The 22287-nt window shown below is 43.1% G+C and overlaps 1 protein-coding gene and 1 long non-coding RNA gene across 9 annotated transcripts in view; both read left to right on the top strand.

The window, feature by feature from the left end:
• CAMK2D (calcium/calmodulin dependent protein kinase II delta) overlaps positions 1-22287 on the top strand; it is a 420621-nt gene that overhangs the window by 103246 nt on the left and 295088 nt on the right. The window lies entirely within an intron of this gene.
• LOC120989906 lies at positions 1457-21784 on the top strand. The gene is made up of 3 exons (XR_005776341.1): positions 1457-1467; positions 18344-18350; positions 21670-21784. It is a non-coding gene; the product is annotated as an uncharacterized LOC120989906 (long non-coding RNA).

Genomic DNA, 22287 nt, shown 5'->3' on the forward strand with positions numbered 1-22287 from the left:
CTTTTGTCTGTAGACAACTTTAAATGCCCCCTCATTCTACAGCATCCTATGTCTAATAAGCCTCATTTGTCCCAGGAAAATGGCGTCAGAACTCAGAACACTGAGCTTTTGAGCCCAGGAATCTTTCCTTGCTGACTACGCAAATCCCTTATAGGGAATTCATGTGCCAGTTTTTTAGGCAATCACACAGCATGAAGTCACAGAGCGCTCTGACGTCCTCGCCCTGTGCAGGAGAAGACCAGCAAGTGGTGAGTGCAGAGGCCGCATTCGAGCACTGTATTCTCCTTCCCTGTACTCCTGTGCTAATGAACACCGAGAATGGAATTGCTCATTAGCATTCACCCCATAAGATACACTGACAGTTCCCCTTCCCCCTTTGGGGGAGGGGTGGAGATTGCATCTTATAGAGCGAAAAATATGGGATTTACATGTTACGCATGTTTCAATGTTTTTGGAATTTTGTTAGTTGTTAGTAGTTCCTGACTAATTCTCTGCTCCTGTTTATGATTTATTTCATACAGACTAGCGGCAAACTGCTCTTCCTAAAGTCGGGACGTAGTGCAAAGGTTTCATGAGTCAGTTTTAGGGTGTCCGTGGTGAAAGTAATGTATTACTGGGGAATATTAAGAAGTTAGATGAGATGTTTTGTATTGGTTGACAACACCCACACATGTAAAATTCAGCGTGATCACACGTAATGGGAAAGTTTGGACTCTCAGATGACGTCATCTATAACTGGAGTCATTAACTTACACAGTCACATAGTAAGTTTGGGAAAAGAAGACACAGGTTTATCAAGTCCAACCACAGAAAACCGTCATGAGACAGATGCCAGTTGCTCCATAGTAAAGGAAAAAAATTCATTCCCTACTCCAAATATGGCAATAAGAATAAATCTCTGGATCAGCATTCCAATTCCAGAATCTGATGCCTATAACTAGAGATGAGCGAATTTCATATTTTTCCATTTCCGCAGACCATAACGCAATTCTATGACGGAATGCCTTTAGAGGCATTCCGTTATTCATTCCGTCATAATAGAAGTCTATGGCCTGCATAACAGATCCGTTATGTGACGGATCCGTTATGCGACCGATCCGTTATGCAGGCCATAGACTTTTATTATAACGGAATACCTCTAAAGGCATTTCGTCATAGAATTGCGTTGTGGTCCGTGGTAACGGAATCCATAACGTAATTCGCCTTTTACCAGTAAACGAAGCGTGAACTAATTTAATAACCTGAAATTCGCTCATCTCTACATATAACCTTCAATATTTTTTATTTTCAAGAAAGGCATACAACCTCCTCTGGCAGAGAGTTCCATAGTCTCACTGCTCTTAAGGTGTCCCTTTGTTTTCAATGGGAGGCAGCTGTGCATTTTGCAGGCTGGCAGGTTTAAAGCCATGACCATGTCAAGAAGGGACATGTGCAGTATGCAGAAAATGTCTCTTGAAGCCACGGCAGGTGTCCACTCGTGGTTTAGCTCCATTCAGTGGAGTCCAAGACATCCAAAGTGAAAAACTGCAGCAGATTTTGATAGCGTCATGTGAATGTACCATTACAGTAAAGAATTCCCATTTGTGATGGTGAGACCTTTCCTCTAGATTGTGAGGATGACCTGTTATGGTTACAGGCTTGTGTATAAAAAAAGACCATCCGCAAGATCTCTGTCCTTTTTATGCATATATTTTTATATTCTAGTTAGATCTCCACTAAGCTGTCTTTTTTGCAGACTAAACAAACCTAAATTTGCTAACATGTCTTGGTACTGCAATTCACTGGTTCACTTTATTAGGCCTCATGCACACGACAGTATTTTTTCACGGTCCGCAAAACAGGGTTCCGTGATCCGTTTCCGTTTTTTTCCCCATGTGTCTTCCTTGATTTTTGGAGGATCACCAGACATGAAAAGTGAAAATAAAATCTAAGTCAAGTTTGCCTTGAAAATGATAGGAAAAAAACGGACGCGGATGACAATCTTGTGTGCCTCTGTGTTTTTTCACGGACCCATTGACTTGAATGGGTCCGCAAACCGTTGTCCGTGAAAAAAAATAGGACAGGTCATATTTTTTTGATGGACTGGAAACACTGATCACGGACGCGGATGAAAAACGGTGCATTTTCCGAGTTTTCAACGGACCCATTGAAAGTCAATGGGTCCGCAGAAAATCACGGAAAACGGAACAACGGACACGGAACCCAACCCAACAACGGTCGTGTGCATGAGGCCTTACCTTGGTCATCCTTCTCTGCACCCCCTACAGTACAGTCATATCCTTCTTATACAAAGGTGCCGAAAATTGTATGCAATATTCCATGTGGTCTGATTAGTGATTTGTAGAGAGGCAAAACTGTTACCGTATATCTTTGACATTTCTACCATAAGCAGATTGTTCTTGCCTAGAAGTGAATAAAGTTTTGTCTGTAAAGCTACAAGTCAGTAGCAGTAGTGCCTGCAGGAGTGTATTGGCCACCCTCCCTATCTTTACAGGTTTAATTTTGCCACAGTGTTAAAATGTATACTTCATGTGTTGGGCAAACAAGCAAAGTTTTCTTGCCAGCAACTTTCGGAAATCTTACAGTAAAAATAGCATCTTGTAGTCTCGGATTTCCATTGTTATTGAGCCAGTTTTTTGTTAAGGGACACTTCCATCAGAAAGTGAATTTTAACTCTATTCATAGACAACTATGTATTTTAAGAATTTTGGGGGTTTCTTGTATTGTACCTCTGAAAATTGTACCATTGAAAATGAAATTCAAATTAAATACAAAATATTGTTCCTTTTGTTGCCCTCAACACATAGATGAAACTGGTATACAGTCGTGGCCAAAAGTTTTGAGAATGACAAAAATATTAGTTTTCACAAAGTTTGCTGCTAAACTGCTTTTAGATCTTTGTTTCAGTTGTTTCTGTGATGCAGTGAAATATAATTACACGCACTTCATACGTTTCAAAGGCTTTTATCGACAATTACATGACATTTATGCAAAGAGTCAGTAGTTGCAATGTTGGCCCTTCTTTTTCAGGACCTCTGCAATTCGAATGGGCATGCTCTCAATCAACTTCTGGGCCAATTCCTGACTGATAGCAACCCATTCTTTCATAATCACTTCTTGGAGTTTGTCAGAATTAGTGGGTTTTTGTTTGTCCACCCGCCTCTTGAGGATTGACCACAAGTTCTCAATGGGATTCAGATCTGGGGAGTTTCCAGGCCATGGACCCAAAATGTCAAAGTTTTGGTCCCTGAGCCACTTAGTTATCACTTTTGCCTTATGGCACGGTGCTCCATCATGCTGGAAAATGCATTGTTCTTCACCAAACTGTTGTTAGATTGTTGGAAGAAGTTGCTGTTGGAGGGTGTTTTGGTGCCATTCTTTATTCATGGCTGTGTTTTTGGGCAAAATTGTGAGTGAGCCTACTCCCTTGGATGAGAAGCAACCCCACACATGAATGGTCTCAGGATGCTTTACTGTTGGTATGACACAGGACTGATGGTAGCGCTCACCTTTTCTTCTCCAGATAAGCCTTTTTCCAGATGCCCCAAACAATCGGAAAGAGGCTTCATCAGAGAATATGACTTTGCCCCAGTCCTCAGCAGTCCATTCACCATACTTTCTGCAGAAGATCAATCTGTCCCTGATTTTTTTTTGGAGAGAAGTGGCTTCTTTGCTGCCCTTCTTGACACCAGGCCATCTTCCAAAAGTCTACGCCTCACTGTGCGTGCAGATGCGCTCACACCTGCCTGCTGCCATTCCTGAGCAAGCTCTGCACTGGTGGCACTCCGATCCCGCAGCTGAATCCTCTTTAGGAGACGATCCTGGCGCTTGCTCGACTTTCTTGGACGCCCTGAAGCCTTCTTAACAAGAATTGAACCTCTTTCCTTGAAGTTCTTGATGATCCTATAAATTGTTGATTGAGGTGCAATCTTAGTAGCCACAATATCCTTGCCTGTGAAGCCATTTTTATGCAACACAATGATGGCTGCACGCGTTTCTTTGCAGGTCACCATGGTTAACAATGGAAGAACAATGATTTCAAGCATCACCCTCCTTTTAACATGTCAAGTCTGCCATTTTAACCCAATCAGCCTGACATAATGATCTCCAGCCTTGTGCTCGTCAACATTCTCACCTGTGTTAGGCCTCTTTCACACTTGCGTTGCCCGGATCCGGCGTGTACTCCACTTGCCGGAATTACACGCCGGATCCGGAAAAACGCAAGTGTACTGAAAGCATTTGAAGACGGAGCCGTCTTCAAATTGCGTTCAGTGTTACTATGGCAGCCAGGACGCTATTAAAGTCCTGGTTGCCATAGTAGTAGTGGGGAGCGGGGGAGCAGTATACTTACAGTCCGTGCGGCTCCCGGGGCACTCCAGAATGACGTCAGAGCGCCCCATGCACATGGATGACGTGATCCATGCGATCACGTGATCCATGCGCTTGGGGCGCTCTGACGTCACTCTGGAGCGCCCCAGGAGCCGCATGGACGGTAAGTATGCTACTCCCCCGCTCCCCACTACACTTTACCATGGCTGCCAGGACTTTAGCGTTCCGGCAGCCATGGTAACCATTCAGAAAAAGCTAAATGTCGGGTCCGGCAATGCGCCGAAACGACGTTTAGCTTAAGGCCGGATCCGGATCAATGCCTTTCAATGGGCATTAATTCCGGATCCGGCCTTGCGGCAAGTCTTCAGGATTTTTGGCCGGAGCAAAAAGCGCAGCATGCTGCGGTATTTTCTCCGGCCAAAAAACGTTCCGTTCCAGAACTGAAGGCATCCTGATGCATCCTGAACGGATTTCTCTCCATTCAGAATGCATTAGGATAAAACTGATCAGGATTCTTCCGGCATAGAGCCCCGACGACGGAACTCTATGCCGGAAGAAAAGAACGCAGGTGTGAAAGAGCCCTTAACAAGACGATTACTGAAATGATCTCAGCAGGTCCTTTAATGACAGCAATGAAATGCAGTGGAAAGTTTTTTTTGGGATTAAGTTAATTTTCATGGCAAAGAAGGACTTTGCAATTCATCTGATCACTCTTCATAACATTCTGGAGTATATGCAAATTACTATTATAAAAACTTAAGCAGCAACTTTTCCAATTTTCAATATTTATCTAATTCTCAAAACTTTTGGCCACGACTGTATATACAGTTAGGTCCATATATATTTGGCCAGGGACAACATTTTTCTATTTTTTGTTATGTACATTGCCACAATGGATTTTGAAGAAAACAATTCAGATGCAGTTGAAGTTCAGACTTTCAGCTTTAATTCAGTGGGTTGAACAAAATGATTGCATAAAAATGTGAGGAACTAAAGCATTTTTTAACCTCAATCCCTTCATTTCAGGGGCTCAAAAGTAATTGGACAAATTAAATAATTGTAAATAAAATGTTAATTTCTAATACTTGGTTAGCAATGACTGCCTGAAGTCTTGAACTCATGGACATCACCAGGCGCTGTGTTTCCTCCTTTTTAATGCTCTGCCAGGCCTTTACTGCAGAGGTTTTCAGTTGCTGTTTGTTTGTGGGCCTTTCGGTCTGAAATTTAGTCTTTAACAAGTGAAATGCATGCTCTAACGGGTTCAGATCAGATGACTGACTTGGCCATTCAAGAATATTCCACTTCGTTGCTTTAATAAACTCCTTGGTTGCTTTGGCTTTATGTTCGGGGTCATTGTCCATCTGTATTTTGAAACGCCAACCAATCAGTTTGGCTGGATTTCAGCACACAGTATGTCTCTGAAAACCCCAGAATTCATCCGGCTGCTTCTGTCCTGTGTCACATCATCAATAAACACTAGGGACCCAGTGCCACTTGTAGCCATACATGCCCAAGCCATGCACTGCCTCCGCCGTGTTTTACAGATGATGTGGTATGCTTTGGATCATGAGCTATACCATGCCTTCGCCATACTTTTTTTCTTTCCATCATTCTGGTATTTCTTGGATGGGGTTTTTCTGTTTTCGCAGAAGAAGGATGGCTTGTTTCACCTGCATGGAGAACTCCTTTGACCGCATCTTTATTTCTCAGCAAAATCTTCAAAATGCAAGCACCACACCTCAAATCAACTCCAGGCCTTTTATGTGCCTAATTCAGAATTAAATAATGAAGGAATTGCCCACACCTGCCCATGAAACAATTGTCCAATTACTTGTGGTCCCTTTAACCACCTCCGGACCGCCTAACGCAGGATTGCGTTCCGGAGGTGGCAGCGCTGCGCAGAGTCACGCATATACGCGTCATCTCGCGAGACGCGAGATTTCGCTCAAAGCCGGCCCGTGCATGCGCATCGCGGGCCGGCAAAATTAAAAGAAGTATTTCGTCACCAGCCTGCCAGCAACGATCATTGGCTGGCAGGCTGGCGATTTTCAAAAAATCCAATCCAAAGTCATATAACAGATCATATTAGTAAATATGATCTGTTATATGGCTTGTCTGCTCCTGTGCTGGTCCTTTTCGTCGGTTGGATCCAGCACAGGAGCAGACTGAACTGTGAGTAGCACCAACACTACACCTTAGCCCCAGATCACCCACCTGCACCCCAATTAACCCTTTGATCACCCCTTTGATCGCCCCTGTCAATCACTAGTGAAAGGAAAAAAAGTGATCAGTGTAAACTGTCACTTTTTTTTTTTCACTGGTATTGGCTGTTAGGTTTTAGGGATAGTTTAGGCCCCTTGGTTAGGTAGTTAGCGTCAGTTAGCGCCCACCCCACCGCACCGCAGTCACTTTTATTCGCTGTTTAGCGTATCGCTAATCAGCATTTGTACTTTTATAGTATCTGTAAGTGATCAAAACTGATCACGGTCAGATCTATAATAGTATTAGTGTCACCTTAGCTCGCCCTCCACCCAAAACGCAGTGTTTGCCCGATCAGGCCTGATCGGTCGCCCACACGTGCGTTCACCCACGCCCGCCCCACCGCAGTGACAAAAAATATATATTTTTTGATCACTGCACATTCATTTTACACGCACTGCGGCGATAAAAAAATCAGTTTTGATATTTTTTATCAACCGCAGCAGCCTCCGGTACTTCGCTAGCCTCCCCTTTGTAAGACAGGTTTGCTTTTTTTCTTGGGTAGTCTCAGGGAATACCCCTAAATTTAGTAGTCCAAAATGTCAAACAGGGGGTATTCTTCTGAAGAGGCCTACAGGATTCTGACCCAGTCGGATGAGGAGTGGGAACCCTCATCTGACGAATCTAGCGGGTCAGAATATGAACCTGTGGAAAGCAGTGGCTCTCTGACCCAAAGTTCGGACGAGGAGGTGGAGGTCCCTGGCAGCACCAGGCGTACCCGGCCCCATGTCGCTAGACCACAGGTTACGCAGGATCCGCTTCAAGAGCAGCAGAGTGGGGCTGTCGCTGCCGGATCACGTGGTGAGGCATACACCAGCAGCGCAGCCCTTCCTGGACCTAGTACCAGCACTGCCGTACAACATGGTGAAGTAGCGAGCACCAGAAGGGCAGTTGAAGCTGGTACGGTGGCACGTGCAATAGTTACCCCGTCGCAGCCACCGCAAAGACGGGCCGTAGAGTCCCTGAGGTGCTGGCAAATCCTGATTGGCAGTCACCAACTTCAGCCGCACCAGTAGTTCCCCCTTTCACCGCCCAGTCTGGAGTTCGGGTTGAGACGGCTCAAATCGGTTCGGCCCTGGGATTTTTTGAGCTGTTCTTGACTGCGGAGCTCTTGGACTTAGTCGTGGCAGAGACCAACCAGTATGCCACACAATTTATAACCGCTAACCCGGGAAGCTATTATGCCCAGCCTTTGCGGTGGAAACCAGTCCAAGTTTCCGAACTTAAAATTTTTTTGGGCCTTCTCCTCAACATGGGCCTGACAAAAAAGCATGAATTGCGGTCATATTGGTCAACGCACCCAATTCATCACATGCCCATGTTCTCTGCTGCTATGTCCAGGACACGATTTGAGACCATCCTACGTTTTCTGCATTTTAGCGACAATACCACCTCCCGTCCCAGAGGCCACCCTGCTTTTGACCGGCTCCACAAAATTCGGCCCCTCATAGACCATTTCAACCTGAAATTTGCAGATTTGTATACCCCTGAGCAAAACATCTGCGTAGACGAGTCCCTAATACATTTTACCGGGCGCCTTGGCTTCAAACAATACATCCCAAGCAAGCGTGCCCGGTATGGGGTCAAATTGTATAAGCTCTGTGAAAGGGCCACAGGCTATACCCACAAATTTCGGATCTATGAGGGAAAAGATCAGACCCTGGAGCCGGTCGGTTGCCCTGACTACCTGGGGAGCAGTGGGAAGACAGTCTGGGACTTGGTGTCACCCTTATTCGGCAAGGGGTACCATCTTTATGTGGACAATTTCTACACAAGTGTGGCCCTCTTTAGGCATTTGTTTCTAGAACGGATTTGCGCCTGTGGCACCGCGCGAACTAGTCGCGTGGGCTTCCCCCAACGGCTTGTAACCACCCGTCTTGCAAGGGGGCAGAGGGCTGCCTTGTGTAACGAAGAACTGCTCGCGGTGAAATGGAGAGACAAGCGTGACGTTTACATGCTCTCCTCCATTCACGCAGACACGACAATCCAAATTGAGCGAGCAACCCGTGTCATTGAAAAGCCCCTCTCAGTCCACGACTATAATGCGCTCATGGGAGGGGTGGACTTCAATGACCAGATGTTGTCTCCGTATTTAGTTTCCCGCAGAACCAGACGCTGGTATAAGAAGGTGTCTGTATATTTAATTCAATTGGCGCTCTACAATAGTTTTGTTCTCTACAGTAAGGCTGGGAGAACAGGATCCTTCCTCAAATTCCAGGAAGAGATCATCGAGAACCTCCTTTACCCAGGAGGTTCCGTGGCCCCATCCACCAGTGTAGTTAGCCGTCTACACGAGCGACATTTCCCCAGTGTCGTTCCTGGTACCTCAACCCAACCGTCACCCCGAAAAAGATGTCGTGTCTGTAGCAGGAGTGGAATAAGGCGTGACACCCGCTATTTCTGTCCTGACTGTGCTGACCACCCTGCCCTATGCTATGGAGAGTGTTTCCGGAAGTACCACACACAGGTACACCTAGCATAGGGATCACATCTCACCAGGACAGGCACACAGGGCTATTAGGGCCCATTCACTCACAGCTGCTGCAAACCTCTCCTTTCACCTGGGATAAAGTGCATAACGTACTTCGCCACATCTTTGGGCGATTTGCGCTTTGCACATTGTCCCATGGGGAAGGAGAGGTTTGTTCTATAAAAGGTAAAAAAAACTAAACAAAAAAAAAAATACCGGTAAGTAAAAAAGTTAAATGTTCAGTTAAAAAAGTTTAAAAAAAGTTTCTATGTTCTGTTCAACAGTTAATAAAGTTATTGCTTTGCGGCCTGGTTTTTTCTTTTTTGTTTTGTTTTTTTTACCTTTCAGGTGGACCAACCGATCGACTAGCTGCAGCACTGATGTGCATTCGGACAGAAGCATTGCGCTGCTGTCAGATTACACGCAAGTCGGTGTATGCGGCGCTGCAAGACGAGATTTCTCCTCTGCAGTAAAAGATACGTTTGCCGAGGCATATGAGCTGAGGAGGTGGCGGTGTTCATATACTTTGGCAAACACTTTGTATATATATAAAAAAAAAAATCCCGGCAATGATTTATTCATCCACATCGATTGATGTGAATGGAGAAATCTGGTTTGCCAGGGCATACGAGCTGAAGTGGGTATGGATGTTGGGCGGAGCTCCTATGTCCTGGCAGACGCCTTTCCCCTCCTTTTTCTTTTTTTGGCAGAGATTTTTTCATCCACATTGATCGATGCGAATGAAGAAATCTGTGCCGTTCATTTTTTTCTTTCAGCCCAGAGGCTGAACGGAAAAAAAAAATCTCATTACCCGTATGCTCAATATAAGGAGAATAGCAGAAACTCCTAATGCTGGGCATACATGTAATGATTGCGGAGACCCTCAAATGCCAGGGCAGTACAAACACCCCACAAATAACACCATTTTGGAAAGAAGACACCCCAAGGTATTCGCTGAGGGGCATATTGAGTCCATGAAAGATTGAAATTTTTGTCCCAAGTTAGCGGAAAGGGAGACTTTGTGAGAACAAAATCAAAAAAATCTATTTCCGCTAACTTGTGCCAAAATTTTTTTTTTCAATGAACTCGCCATGCCCCTCATTGAATACCTTGGGGTGTCTTCTTTCCAAAATGGGGTCACATGTGGGGTATTTATACTGCCCTGGCATTTTAGGGGCCCCAAAGCGTGAGAAGAAGTCTGGTATCCAAATGTCTAAAAATGCCCTCCTAAAAGGAATTTGGGCACCTTTGCCCACCTAGGCTGCAAAAAAGTGTCACACATGTGGTATCTCCGTATTCAGCAGAAGTTGGGGAATATGTTTTGGGGTGTCATTTTACATATACCCATGCTGGGTGAGATAAATATCTTGGTCAAATGCCAACTTTGTATAAAAAAAATGGGAAAAGTTGTCTTTTGCCAAGATATTTCTCTCACCCAGCATGGGTATATGTAAAATGACACCCCAAAACACATTCCCCACCTTCTCCTGAGTACGGAGATACCAGATGTGTGACACTTTTTTGCAGCCTAGGTGGGAAAAGGGGCCCACATTCCAAAGAGCACCTTTCGGATTTCACAGGTCATTTACCTACTTACCAGATATTAGGGCCCCTGGAAAATGCCAGGGCAGTATAACTACCCCACAAGTGACCCCATTTTGGAAAGAAGACACCCCAAGGTATTCCGTGAGGGGCATGGCAAGTTCCTAGAATTTTTTATTTTTTGTCACAAGTTAGTGGAAAATGATGATTTTTTTTTTTTTTTTTTTTTTTTTTATTCAAATTCTCATATTCCACTAACTTGTGACAAAAAATAAAAATTTCCATGAACTCACTATGCCCGTCAGCGAATACCTTGGGGTCTCTTCTTTCCAAAATGGGGTCACTTGTGGGGTAGTTATACTGCCCTGGCATTCTAGGGGCCCAAATGTGTGGTAAGGAGTTTGAAATCAAATTCTGAAAAAAATGACCTGTCAAATCCGAAAGGTGCTCTTTGGAATATGGGCCCCTTTGCCCACCTAGGCTGCAAAAAAGTGTCACACATCTGGTATCTCCGTACTCAGGAGAAGGTGGGGAATGTGTTTTGGGGTGTCATTTTACATATACCCATGCTGGGTGAGAGAAATATCTTGGCAAAAGACAACTTTTCCCATTTTTTTATACAAAGTTGGCATTTGACCAAGATATTTATCTCACCCAGCATGGGTATATGTAAAAAGACACCCCAAAACACATTCCTCAACTTCTCCTGAGTACGGGGATACCAGATGTGTGACACTTTTTTGCAGCCTAGGTGGGCAAAGGGGCCCACATTCCAAAGAGCACCTTTTGGATTTCATAGGTCATTTTTTACTGAATTTGATTTCAAACTCCTTACCACACATTTGGGCCCCTAGAATGCCAGGGCAGTATAACTACCCCACAAGTGACCCCATTTTGGAAAGAAGAGACCCCAAGGTATTCGCTGATGGGCATAGTGAGTTCATGGAAGTTTTTATTTTTTGTCACAAGTTAGTGGAATATGAGACTTTGTATGAAAAAAAAAAAAAATCATCATTTTCCACTAACTTGTGACAAAAAATAAAAAATTCTAGGAACTCGCCATGCCCCTCACGGAATACCTTGGGGTGTCTTCTTTCCAAAATGGGGTCACTTGTGGGGTAGTTATACTGCCCTGGCATTCTAGGGGCCCAAATGTGTGGTAAGGAGTTTGAAATCAAATTCTGAAAAAAATGACCTGTCAAATCCGAAAGGTGCTCTTTGGAATATGGGCCCCTTTGCCCACCTAGGCTGCAAAAAAGTGTCACACATCTGGTATCTCCGTACTCAGGAGAAGGTGGGGAATGTGTTTTGGGGTGTCATTTTATATATACCCATGCTGGGTGAGATAAATATCTTGGTCAAATGCCAACTTTGTATAAAAAAATGGGAAAAGTTGTCTTTTGCCAAGATATTTCTCTTACCCAGCATGGGTATATATAAAATGACACCCCAAAACACATTCCCCACCTTCTCCTGAGTACGGAGATACCAGATGTGTGACACTTTTTTGCAGCCTAGGTGGGCAAAGGGGCCCATATTCCAAAGAGCACCTTTTGGATTTGACAGGTCATTTTTTTCAGAATTTGATTTCAAACTCCTTACCACACATTTGGGCCCCTAGAATGCCAGGGCAGTATAACTACCCCACAAGTGACCCCATTTTGGAAAGAAGAGACCCCAAGGTATTTCGTGATGGGCATAGTCAGTTCATAGAAGTTTTTATTTTTTGTCACAAGTTAGTGGAATATGAGACTTTGTAAGAAAAAAAAAAAAAAAAAATCATCATTTTCCGCTAACTTGTGACAAAAAATAAAAAGTTCTATGAACTCACTATGCCCATCAGCGAATACCTTAGGGTGTGTACTTTCCGAAATGGGGTCATTTGTGGGGTGTTTGTACTGTCTGGCCATTGTAGAACCTCAGGAAACATGACAGGTCCTCAGAAAGTCAGAGCTGCTTCAAAAAGCGGAAATTCACATTTTTGTACCATAGTTTGTAAACGCTATAACTTTTACCCAAACCATTTTTTTTTTACCCAAACATTTTTTTTTTATCAAAGACATGTAGAACTATAAATTTAGAGCAAAATTTCTGTATGGATCTCGTTTTTTTTGCAAAATTTTACAACTGAAAGTGAAAAATGTCATTTTTTTGCAAAAAAATCGTTAAATTTCGATTAATAACAAAAAAAGTAAAAATGTCAGCAGCAATGAAATACCACCAAATGAAAGCTCTATTAGTGAGAAGAAAAGGAGGTAAAATTCATTTGGGTGGTAAGTTGCATGACCGAGCAATAAACGGTGAAAGTAGTGTAGGTCAGAAGTGTAAAAAGTGGCCTGGTCTTTCAGGGTGTTTAAGCACTGGGGGCTGAAGTGGTTAAAAACAGGGTGCCACATGTAAAGGAGCTGAAACCCCTAAACCCTTCATCCAATTTTAATGTCCATACCCTCAAATGAAAGCTAAAAGTCTAAAATGAACGCTCAAAGTCTGGTCCATGTCTATTATATAACTATAACTTGAATATGTTTTTGTAAACGGGTAATAAAAACAAAATTTGTGCCAGTGTCCACATATATATGGACCTGTGTGTATATGTATGTGTGCATGTATATATGTATGTGTGTATGTATATATATATTACAAGCTGGTGGGTGCAACTGGCCCAAAGCGGATTGTCGCCAATCCAATAAATACAAAGTAGAAAAAGGAAGGGCAGCACTCCAAAAAGTAAAAATAGCAAAAAAACTTTATTTACCCCAGTAGGACATGCAACGCAATACAGGCAACCCCAGTTATAATTCACTGGGTAACGTGAAGGCCCAGCACCACAAAACATAAACCAAACCAAAATAAACACCTGGGCTCTGGCTAATACAGTGAAGATCCTAGCTCACCTATTGAACACAGGTCACACAGAGAATTCAGCTTCTCTAGCCAGCAGGGCAGCCAGTTTCCCAGACTTTCTCCAGGCTTTACTCTCCCCCAGACTGACAGCCTGGAATGTGCTTTATTTCCCCTTGCTGATCCCAGCTGGCTTCAGCTGGGGATCCCTCAGGCTAGGGGAAAACCTGTCCCGGAATGGGGTGGACTGGGGATGTCCCTCTATCAACCCTACCTTCTCCCAGTCCAATAAAATCCAGCCCATAAACTTAACAAAACTGTCTCAGCAACCTAAACATTGCTGAGACCATTTTAACCTTCTGGATTTTATTTACCTCACCCAGTTGAGGAAGCTGGGTGGGATATAGATCCCTTCCAGGACTTTACCATACACTTTTCTGTTCACCTTACCTATATATATATATATATATATATATATATATATATATATATATATATATATATTGTGTAACGGAACGCCTAGCACCCCGACCAGGTACCTCCGTTGATAGGTGCTCCTAGTGCTTCCAGAGGACTCCAAGCACTCCACTTGTCACTGTCAGCACTGCAGACCCCACGAACTGCCGAAGCTTGGTGGAGGTCTCGCCGTCTCCTACCCACCCTGGACCTACGACAAGGCTCCAGTGGGTGAACCTCTCCTAAATGCAGAGAGCAGGGACCATGAACAAGCTCTTCAGGGGAGTATTGTGATATAGCAATCCCCAAGAGTGTAGTTATCCCATTCCCCAAACATGAGCCAAAACTTCATGAAGGTATAAAAACAGGAACTCTCTTTATTTGAACACACAAGCATTGATTTATACACATCTTCCAACAAGGTTACCACCCACAGGGTTTTGTAAAAACAGCCAATCACATGCATTTACAGTATTCAAACCTTCCCAGCAATTGTACACAAAATCCCCTTCCCTCTGTCTGTAACGCAATAAACAAAATACAATGAGCATTGTCTGAGACGCAATTAACTAACACACTGGCATTGTCTGAGATGTAATCCACAAAATACAATTACCAAACGTAATGGGCTAACTTAATCACTCACAGACAGAAAACACACATTTTTCCCCAAAACCCCACATATCCCCATAATGTATACATCCATGGATAGCTCTGAGCTGGGTGAACAGCATATCCAAAAATCACCCAGATCCGAGCAGGGGTTCCCGAATTCCATGGAAGTCACATTTAGGTCTGTCTTCTCCTTCAAAGTTAGTATGGGCCATAATCCAACATAAGCAAACAGCCCCCTCCAAAACACTGTGGCGAGGTTGGTTTCGCCACTATATATATATATATATATATATATATATATATATATATATATATATATATATTTTATAAAGGAACGTCGCTGCTGCTATTTTGTTCCACATGGGTGAATATATTTTTTGATATTTTATTATCTTGGAGTGCTGTCCATCTTTATTTATATAATATATATATATATATATATATATATATATATATATATTTATGAAACCCACTGCCAGTTTACTGTTGATGTGAGGGGAAGATACTGTCTATTATAGTACGGTAAGACAAATTGTCTATATATGGAGAAAGTTCAGCACGGCTGCTACTCTCCCTAGGAGAGGCCGTCCTGTAAAGATGACTGCAAGAGCACAGCTCTATTGTCCTCTAAATAAAGATGCCCACAGAAGGGTTTTGAACTTATCATGTGTGATGATGTATATGAATCGTGCATTGCCCCCTTTTTTTTTTCTTTTTTTTTACAATGGAATGAAAGTGTGTACATTAAATATATGGCAAAAATATGATGTGAACCCGGCCTAACTGGCAGGGAAGAAGCTGAACAGACCCCGCTTACTATGAAGGAGTCCGTTCAGTTTCTGTTCACGAGCCTGTCTTTTTACCAGACCAAAAAAGTGCTGCATATAAGGCTTTTTTGTCCGGTCTTTAGACAGAATCTGCAACAGAGGCTCCAAACGCAGCCTCCAACGCAGATGTGAGCAAGTGTAGGCAGATATATTATGTATTTTGAATCACTGCAAATTTCATACTCCTCCTCGGGTAAAAAAAATACTCCTCAAAAATGGTCGGAGGAGTATTTGTCATATATACAGTTGCAAGAAAAAGTATGTGAACCCTTTGGAATAATATGGATTTCTGCACAAATTGGTCATAAAATGTGATCTGATCTTCATCTAAGTCACAACAATAGACAATCACAGTCTGCTTAAACTAATAACACACAAAGAATTAAATGTTATCATGTTTTTATTGAACACACCATGTAAACATTCACAGTGCAGGTGGAAAAAGTATGTGAACCCTTTGGAATAATATGGATTTCTGCACAAATTGGTCATAAAATGTGATCTGATCTTCATCTAAGTCACAACAATAGACAATCACAGTCTGCTTAAACTAATAACACACAAATAATTAAATGTTACCATGTTTTTATTGAACACACCATGTAAACATTCACAGTGCAGGTGGAAAAAGTATGTGAACCCTTGGATTTAATAACTGGTTAAACCTCCTTTTGGCAGCAATAACTTCAACCAAACGTTTCCTGTAGTTGCAGATCAGACGTGCACAACGGTCAGGAATAATTCTTGACCATTCCTCTTTACAGAACTGTTTCAGTTCAGCAATATTCTTGGGATGTCTGGTGTGAATCGCTTTCTTGAGGTCATGCCACAGCATCTCAATCGGGTTTAGGCTACTTTCACACTTGCGTTGTTCTTTTCCGGCATAGAGTTCCGTCACAGGGGCTCTATACCGGAAAAGAACTTTTCAGGTATGTCCCCATGCATTCTGAATGGAGAGTAATCCGTTCAGTTTGCATCAGTATGTCTTCAGTTCAGTCGTTTTGACTGATCAGGCAAAAGAGAAAACCGTAGCATGCTACGGTTTTATCTCCGTCTAAAAAAACTGAAGACTTGCCTGAATGCCGGATCAGGCATTTTTTCCCATAGGAATGTATTAGTGCCGGATCCGGCATTCAGAATACCGGAATGCCGGATCCGTCCTTCCGGTATGCGCATGCGCAGACTGAAAAAAAGGTGAAAAAATAAATGCCGGATCCGTTTTTGCCGGATGACACCGGAAAGACGGATCCGGCATTTCAATGCATTTTTTCGACTGATCAGGCATTTTTAAGACTGATGAGGATCCTGATCAGTCTTACTAATGCCATCAGTTAGCATACATTTTGCCTGATCCGGCAGGCAGTTCAGGCGACGGAACTGCTTGCCGGATCTCTCTGCCGCAAGTGTGAAAGTAGCCTAAGGGCAGGACTCTGACTGGGCCACTCCAGAAGGCGTATTTTCTTCTGTTTAAGCCATTCTGTTTAAATTCTTTTTTTATTCAAGTTTTTTAAGGTTCAAAAAAGTAATTCTGTTTTACAATAAAATGATAATGAAAATCCATATCATAAACATAAATAAGATTGGTCTACATGGCATTAAATATCATGACATGTATTACAATGGGATTGTACAACAATCAAGTATTAATGTAAGAAAGAAAATTTTCAGTTCTCAAAAGTTATTGAACCTATAACCATTGACGCTGGGGTGACAGGCAATCAAATATCAAGTTAGGACCGAAGTCTTTATTGACAACATGAATTGTGTTTGCCATTTGTTATATGCCTATACCACTACAGTGACCTTAATACTTTGGAGTTTATCCAACTTCTAAATTACTGATTGTGGCAGACCTAGTCAAGTCATCCCAGCTATGTCTCAAAGAGAACAGTAACTTTGGGGGGGGAAGGGGGGGGGGAATTAACAGGGGAAACAAGGGGAAGGAGATGGGAGGGAGTCGGGTTTAATCTAACCTTATGAGTACAGGGTCAGGATGATGAAGTTGATTAATTAAAGATGTTCAGTTATGGCATCTTTTTCTAACAGTTTGATCCAAGGGTCCCAAGTTTGATGGTATTTTGGTTTATTATCATCTCTAATTAATCTTAGTTTCTCATAATTATGTAGGGTATGCATCTCCTTCAGCCACTCTGAAATGGATGGGGGTTCTTTTTCCCTCCAAAGTTTAGGGATAAGTAGCTTGGCTACATTTAACATATGTAGTGTTAAAGGGTGCCTGATAGTGGAAGTTTGTATATCGAATATACTAAATAGAATCAGGTTTGGGGGAATTTTAGCTGTCGTGTTAAAGGTTTTATTGATTATCATTGTAATGGATTTCCAAAAGGCTTCTAGTTTTTTGCAGTGAACCCAGATATGGGATATGGTACCCTTTTCCGCCTCACATCTCCAGCATAACGGGGATACGTCTGGGAGCATACGATTAAGTATAATAGGGGTTCTGTACCAGCGTGAGACTATATTGAAGTGAGTTTCTTGTATTTTGGGACTAATTGATTTAGATCTTGTATTTGCGATAATGTCTTTTATCTCGGAGCTATTGAACTCCCTACCTAGTTCTGCTGTCCATTTTTCAAGGTATGAGGGGGGGGGAGGTGGGATTATTGATAATGTTGTAGATAGAGGAGATAGCTTTTTTTAACCGGGGTATTTGTTTTGATGCATTTTTGTATAGGCGTTAAGGGGTTGGCAGAAGAGTTATAAATTTCTGATTTCATTATATGGTCTTTAAGCAGCGAATATTCCCGTACGGAAAGATCTAATTCTGAAAAGTATTCATTAAGATCTAAATATGAGATGAAGACATTGTCATGTATTAAATTCCTTATTGGTGCAAGAAATAATTCTTCCACCTTCATTATCTTGTTTTTTAGATCTTTGAGGTGGGGAGGGATCAATGTTCCCACCGGGGTCACTGCCATATTAGATGTCAGAAATTGCAATTTTTTATTAGTTTTATGCCAGATTTTTAAGGAAAAACTAGTCAGAGGGTCTCCTGTTTTTTTAGTTTTGTGAGGGTAAAGGTTTTCTACTGTTTTCCACAATAGCAAGCGGTGTTCAGGGAGCAGCGACTCTCTTTCTATATCTATCCATCTCTTTCTGGAAGGCTTAATAAACCACTCCATTAATTTAGCTATGTGTATAGACTGATAGTATTTTAGGAAGTCAGGTACCCCCAGACCACCGCTCGCCTTAGGCATAGAAACGGTACTATATTGTATCCTATTGCTGTTTGATCTCCAAATAAATTTCTAAATCGTCTTCCTAAGAGTGTTGTAGAAATATTTAGGGATGTCAATAGGCAAAGCCTGTAAAATATATAAAACTTTGGGAAGTATCATCATTTTAATGGCATTTATGCGCCCAAACCAGAATACGTACAGTGTCTCCCATTCTGTTGTTGATTTACTTCTATGCTTTGGGTCGTTGTCCTGTTGCAACATCCATCTTCTGTTGAGCTTCAGCTGGTGGACAGATGGTCTTAAGTTCTCCTGCAAAATGTCTTGATAAACTTGGGAATTCATTTTTCCTTCGATTATAGCAATCCGTCCAGGCCCTGACGCAGCAAAGCAGCCCCAAACCCTGATGCCCCCACCACCATACTTCACAGTTAGGATGAGGTTTTGATCTTGGTGTGCTGTGCCTCTTTCTCCACACATAGTGTATTGTGTTTCTTCCAAACAACTCAACTTTGGTTTTATCTGTCCACAGAATATTTTGCCAGTACTGCTGTGCAACATCCAGGTGCTCTTGTGTAAACTGTAAACGTGCAGCAATGTTTTTTTGGACAGCAGTGGCATCCTCTGTGGTATCCTCCCATGAAATCCATACTTGTTTAGTGTTTTACGTATCGTAGATAGGGATGTTAGCATATGCCAGAGACTTTTGTAAGTCTTTAGCTGACACTCTCTAGGATTCTTCTTCACCTCATTGAGCAGTCTGCGCTGTGCTCTTGCAGTCATCTTTACAGGACGGCCACTCCTAGGGAGAGTAGCAGCAGTGCTGAACTTTCTCCATATATAGACAATTTGTCTTACCGTGGACTGATGAACAGCAAGGCTTTTGGAGATACTTTTTATAACTCTTTCCAGCTTTATGCAAGTCAACAATTCTTAATCGTAGGTCTTCTGAGAGCTCTTTTGTGCGAGGCATCATTCCCATCAGGAAATGCTTCTTGTGAAAAGCAAACCCAGAACTGGTGTGTGTTTTTTATAGGACAGGGCAGCTGTAACCAACACCTCCAATCTCATCTCATTGATTGGACTCCAGTTGGCCGACATCTCACTCCAATTAGCTCTTGGAGATGTCATTAGTCTAGGGGTTCACATACTTTTTCCACCTGCACTGTGAATGTTTGCATGGTGTGTAATAAAAACATGGAAAAATTTAATTCTTTGTTATTAGTTTAAGCAGACTGTGATTGTCTATTTTTGTGACTTAGATGAAGATCGGATCACATTTTATGACCAATTTGTGCAGAAATCCATATCATTCCAAAGGGTTCACATACTTTTTCTTGCAACTGTGTATATATATAACAATCACACACACACACTTACACACTTCTTCACAAACCCCTTCCTCCTGTGCAAACCCTTCTCATATGGCTATTTTGTGACTTTTTATTTACTGTATTTATTTGCCTGTCATTTTTAGCACAACTTTATTTTTAACATTTACAGTTGCTGACTGAGTTTATATTCAACTCAACCCCTTTAAAACCTGTGCTGCAATTGTAATAGACATGTTTGATTTACCTTTATGTATCCACAAGTATTTAAGCCCCTGTATCTTTCATACTGATGCCATGGACACGCTTATACATGCACTCTCCCCATACATGGACGCCGTCATACAGGCACTCTCCCCATACATGGACGCCGTCATACACGCACTCTCCCCGTACATGGACGCCGTCATACACGCACTCTCCCCATACATGGACGCCGTCATACACGCACTCTCCCCATACATGGACGCCGTCATACACGCACTCTCCCCATACATGGACGCCGTCATACAGGCACTCTCCCCATACATGGACGCCGTCATACACGCACTCTCCCCGTACATGGACGCCGTCATACACGCACTCTCCCCATACATGGACGCCGTCATACACGCACTCTCCCCATACATGGACGCCGTCATACATGCACTCTCCCCATACATGGACGCCGTCATACATGCACTCTCCCCATACATGGACGCCGTCATACACGCACTCTCCCCATACATGGACGCTGTCATACACGCACTCTCCCCATACATGGACGCCGTCATACACGCACTCTCCCCATACATGGACGCCGTCATACACGCACTCTCCCCATACATGGACGCCGTCATACACGCACTCTCCCCATACATGGACGCCGTCATACACGCACTCTCCACATACATGGACGCAGTCATACACGCACTCCCCACACACATGGATGCACTTATACATGCACTCTCCAATTAAATGGAAATACTCCTACACACACTCACCAAATACATGGATGCACTCATACATGCACTCACCATTTACAGAGATGCACTTATACACACACTCACCACATACATGGATGCACTCTCCACATACATGGATGCATTCATACACACAGTCACCACATACATGGACACACTCATATACAATACACATATATAGACACCCAGCTTTCCTGCTGTGCCTCTCCCTCATACTCTAATGCCTCTGCACTTGTGCCATGCAGGATGGCAAGAATGCTGGATGACATCTCATGATATAATTCACCCAGCCTTCCTACTGTACTGCAGGTCACATGTGCAGAGACATGAGGACAGTCTGGGAAAGCTGAATATAACCCTACTCAGATCACTGATGCAGTTGTGGCAATTCAACATGCTGGGCATGGAAGGTTCAGGCTGCAGGAATAGTGTATAGTATAGCCCCGCCCACATTGTACCGTCCTGATGCTGGTCAGTGTCCATCATTAGAACTGAGGAGGAGAGAGGCGGAGCAATGTCACTGATGTCAGGTCAGTGACAGAGGTGCAAGTGCAGGACTTTGGACCCGATGCAGGAGAAGTCAACTGCTCTGACAGGGGTCCGGTGTGAGGAAGTACTGTGACTGCTCCTGGGCCCCTTCTGAGCTGGGCCCCGAAGCCGCTGCTTTCCCTGATGGCTACGCCACTGGGCATGGATTACTTGTTTGTGGTCGTGGGGGGTGGCTTTGGGGTCTGATCGCCAGTGGGTCAAAGCGCAACTGTTTTCACAGGTCTGCCGACTCTGGTAAGGAACGTGCATGCGCAATCCCTCACAGGAGCCGGCAATAAACCAGAACAGAGAGAGAGGGGCGGGCACACGGGCTCTGACGTTTCATGTTCAGATCCTGGCCACTCCCTAAGACATGGATAAAGCCTGTACATGAAACGTCACCACAGGGAGCCTGGTGGAACGTGACCCCCTAAACAAGATATTTTAGATAAAAAGACTACATTACAAAGGTATTATTAGATAGGTTATAAGGCACATGGGCATATATTTATATACTCTGACAACCCCTTTAAGGTCTTGGAGTAAACCTTACAGATGACATTAGAAGAAAAGAATGGCTGTAGCCATAAAAGCAAGCATTGCAATCCTCATTTATAAGCATTAGCAGTTGGATGTGTATTTTAACACACCATAGATTCCAACTTTTCCAACCATAGATTCCAACTTTTCCAACCATAGATTCCAACTTTTCCAACCATAGATTACAACTTTTCCTTTGCCCAGTCCATTACAAATGCTGTTCGCTGGAAGTGAAAAATATGTAAAAAGCTACAACAGCTAACTGTGAAGCAGTGTACTGCACAAGTGGGACTGGTGAATGGCCTTGACTAGCCCTATTATCCATAATAATGAAACTCCATCATACACTATAATTTTATAAAATGTCTGCCTTCTGCCAGTTTGTTC

This window comes from Bufo bufo, chromosome 2, assembly GCF_905171765.1.
Source record: "Bufo bufo chromosome 2, aBufBuf1.1, whole genome shotgun sequence".
NCBI lineage: Eukaryota > Metazoa > Chordata > Amphibia > Anura > Bufonidae > Bufo > Bufo bufo.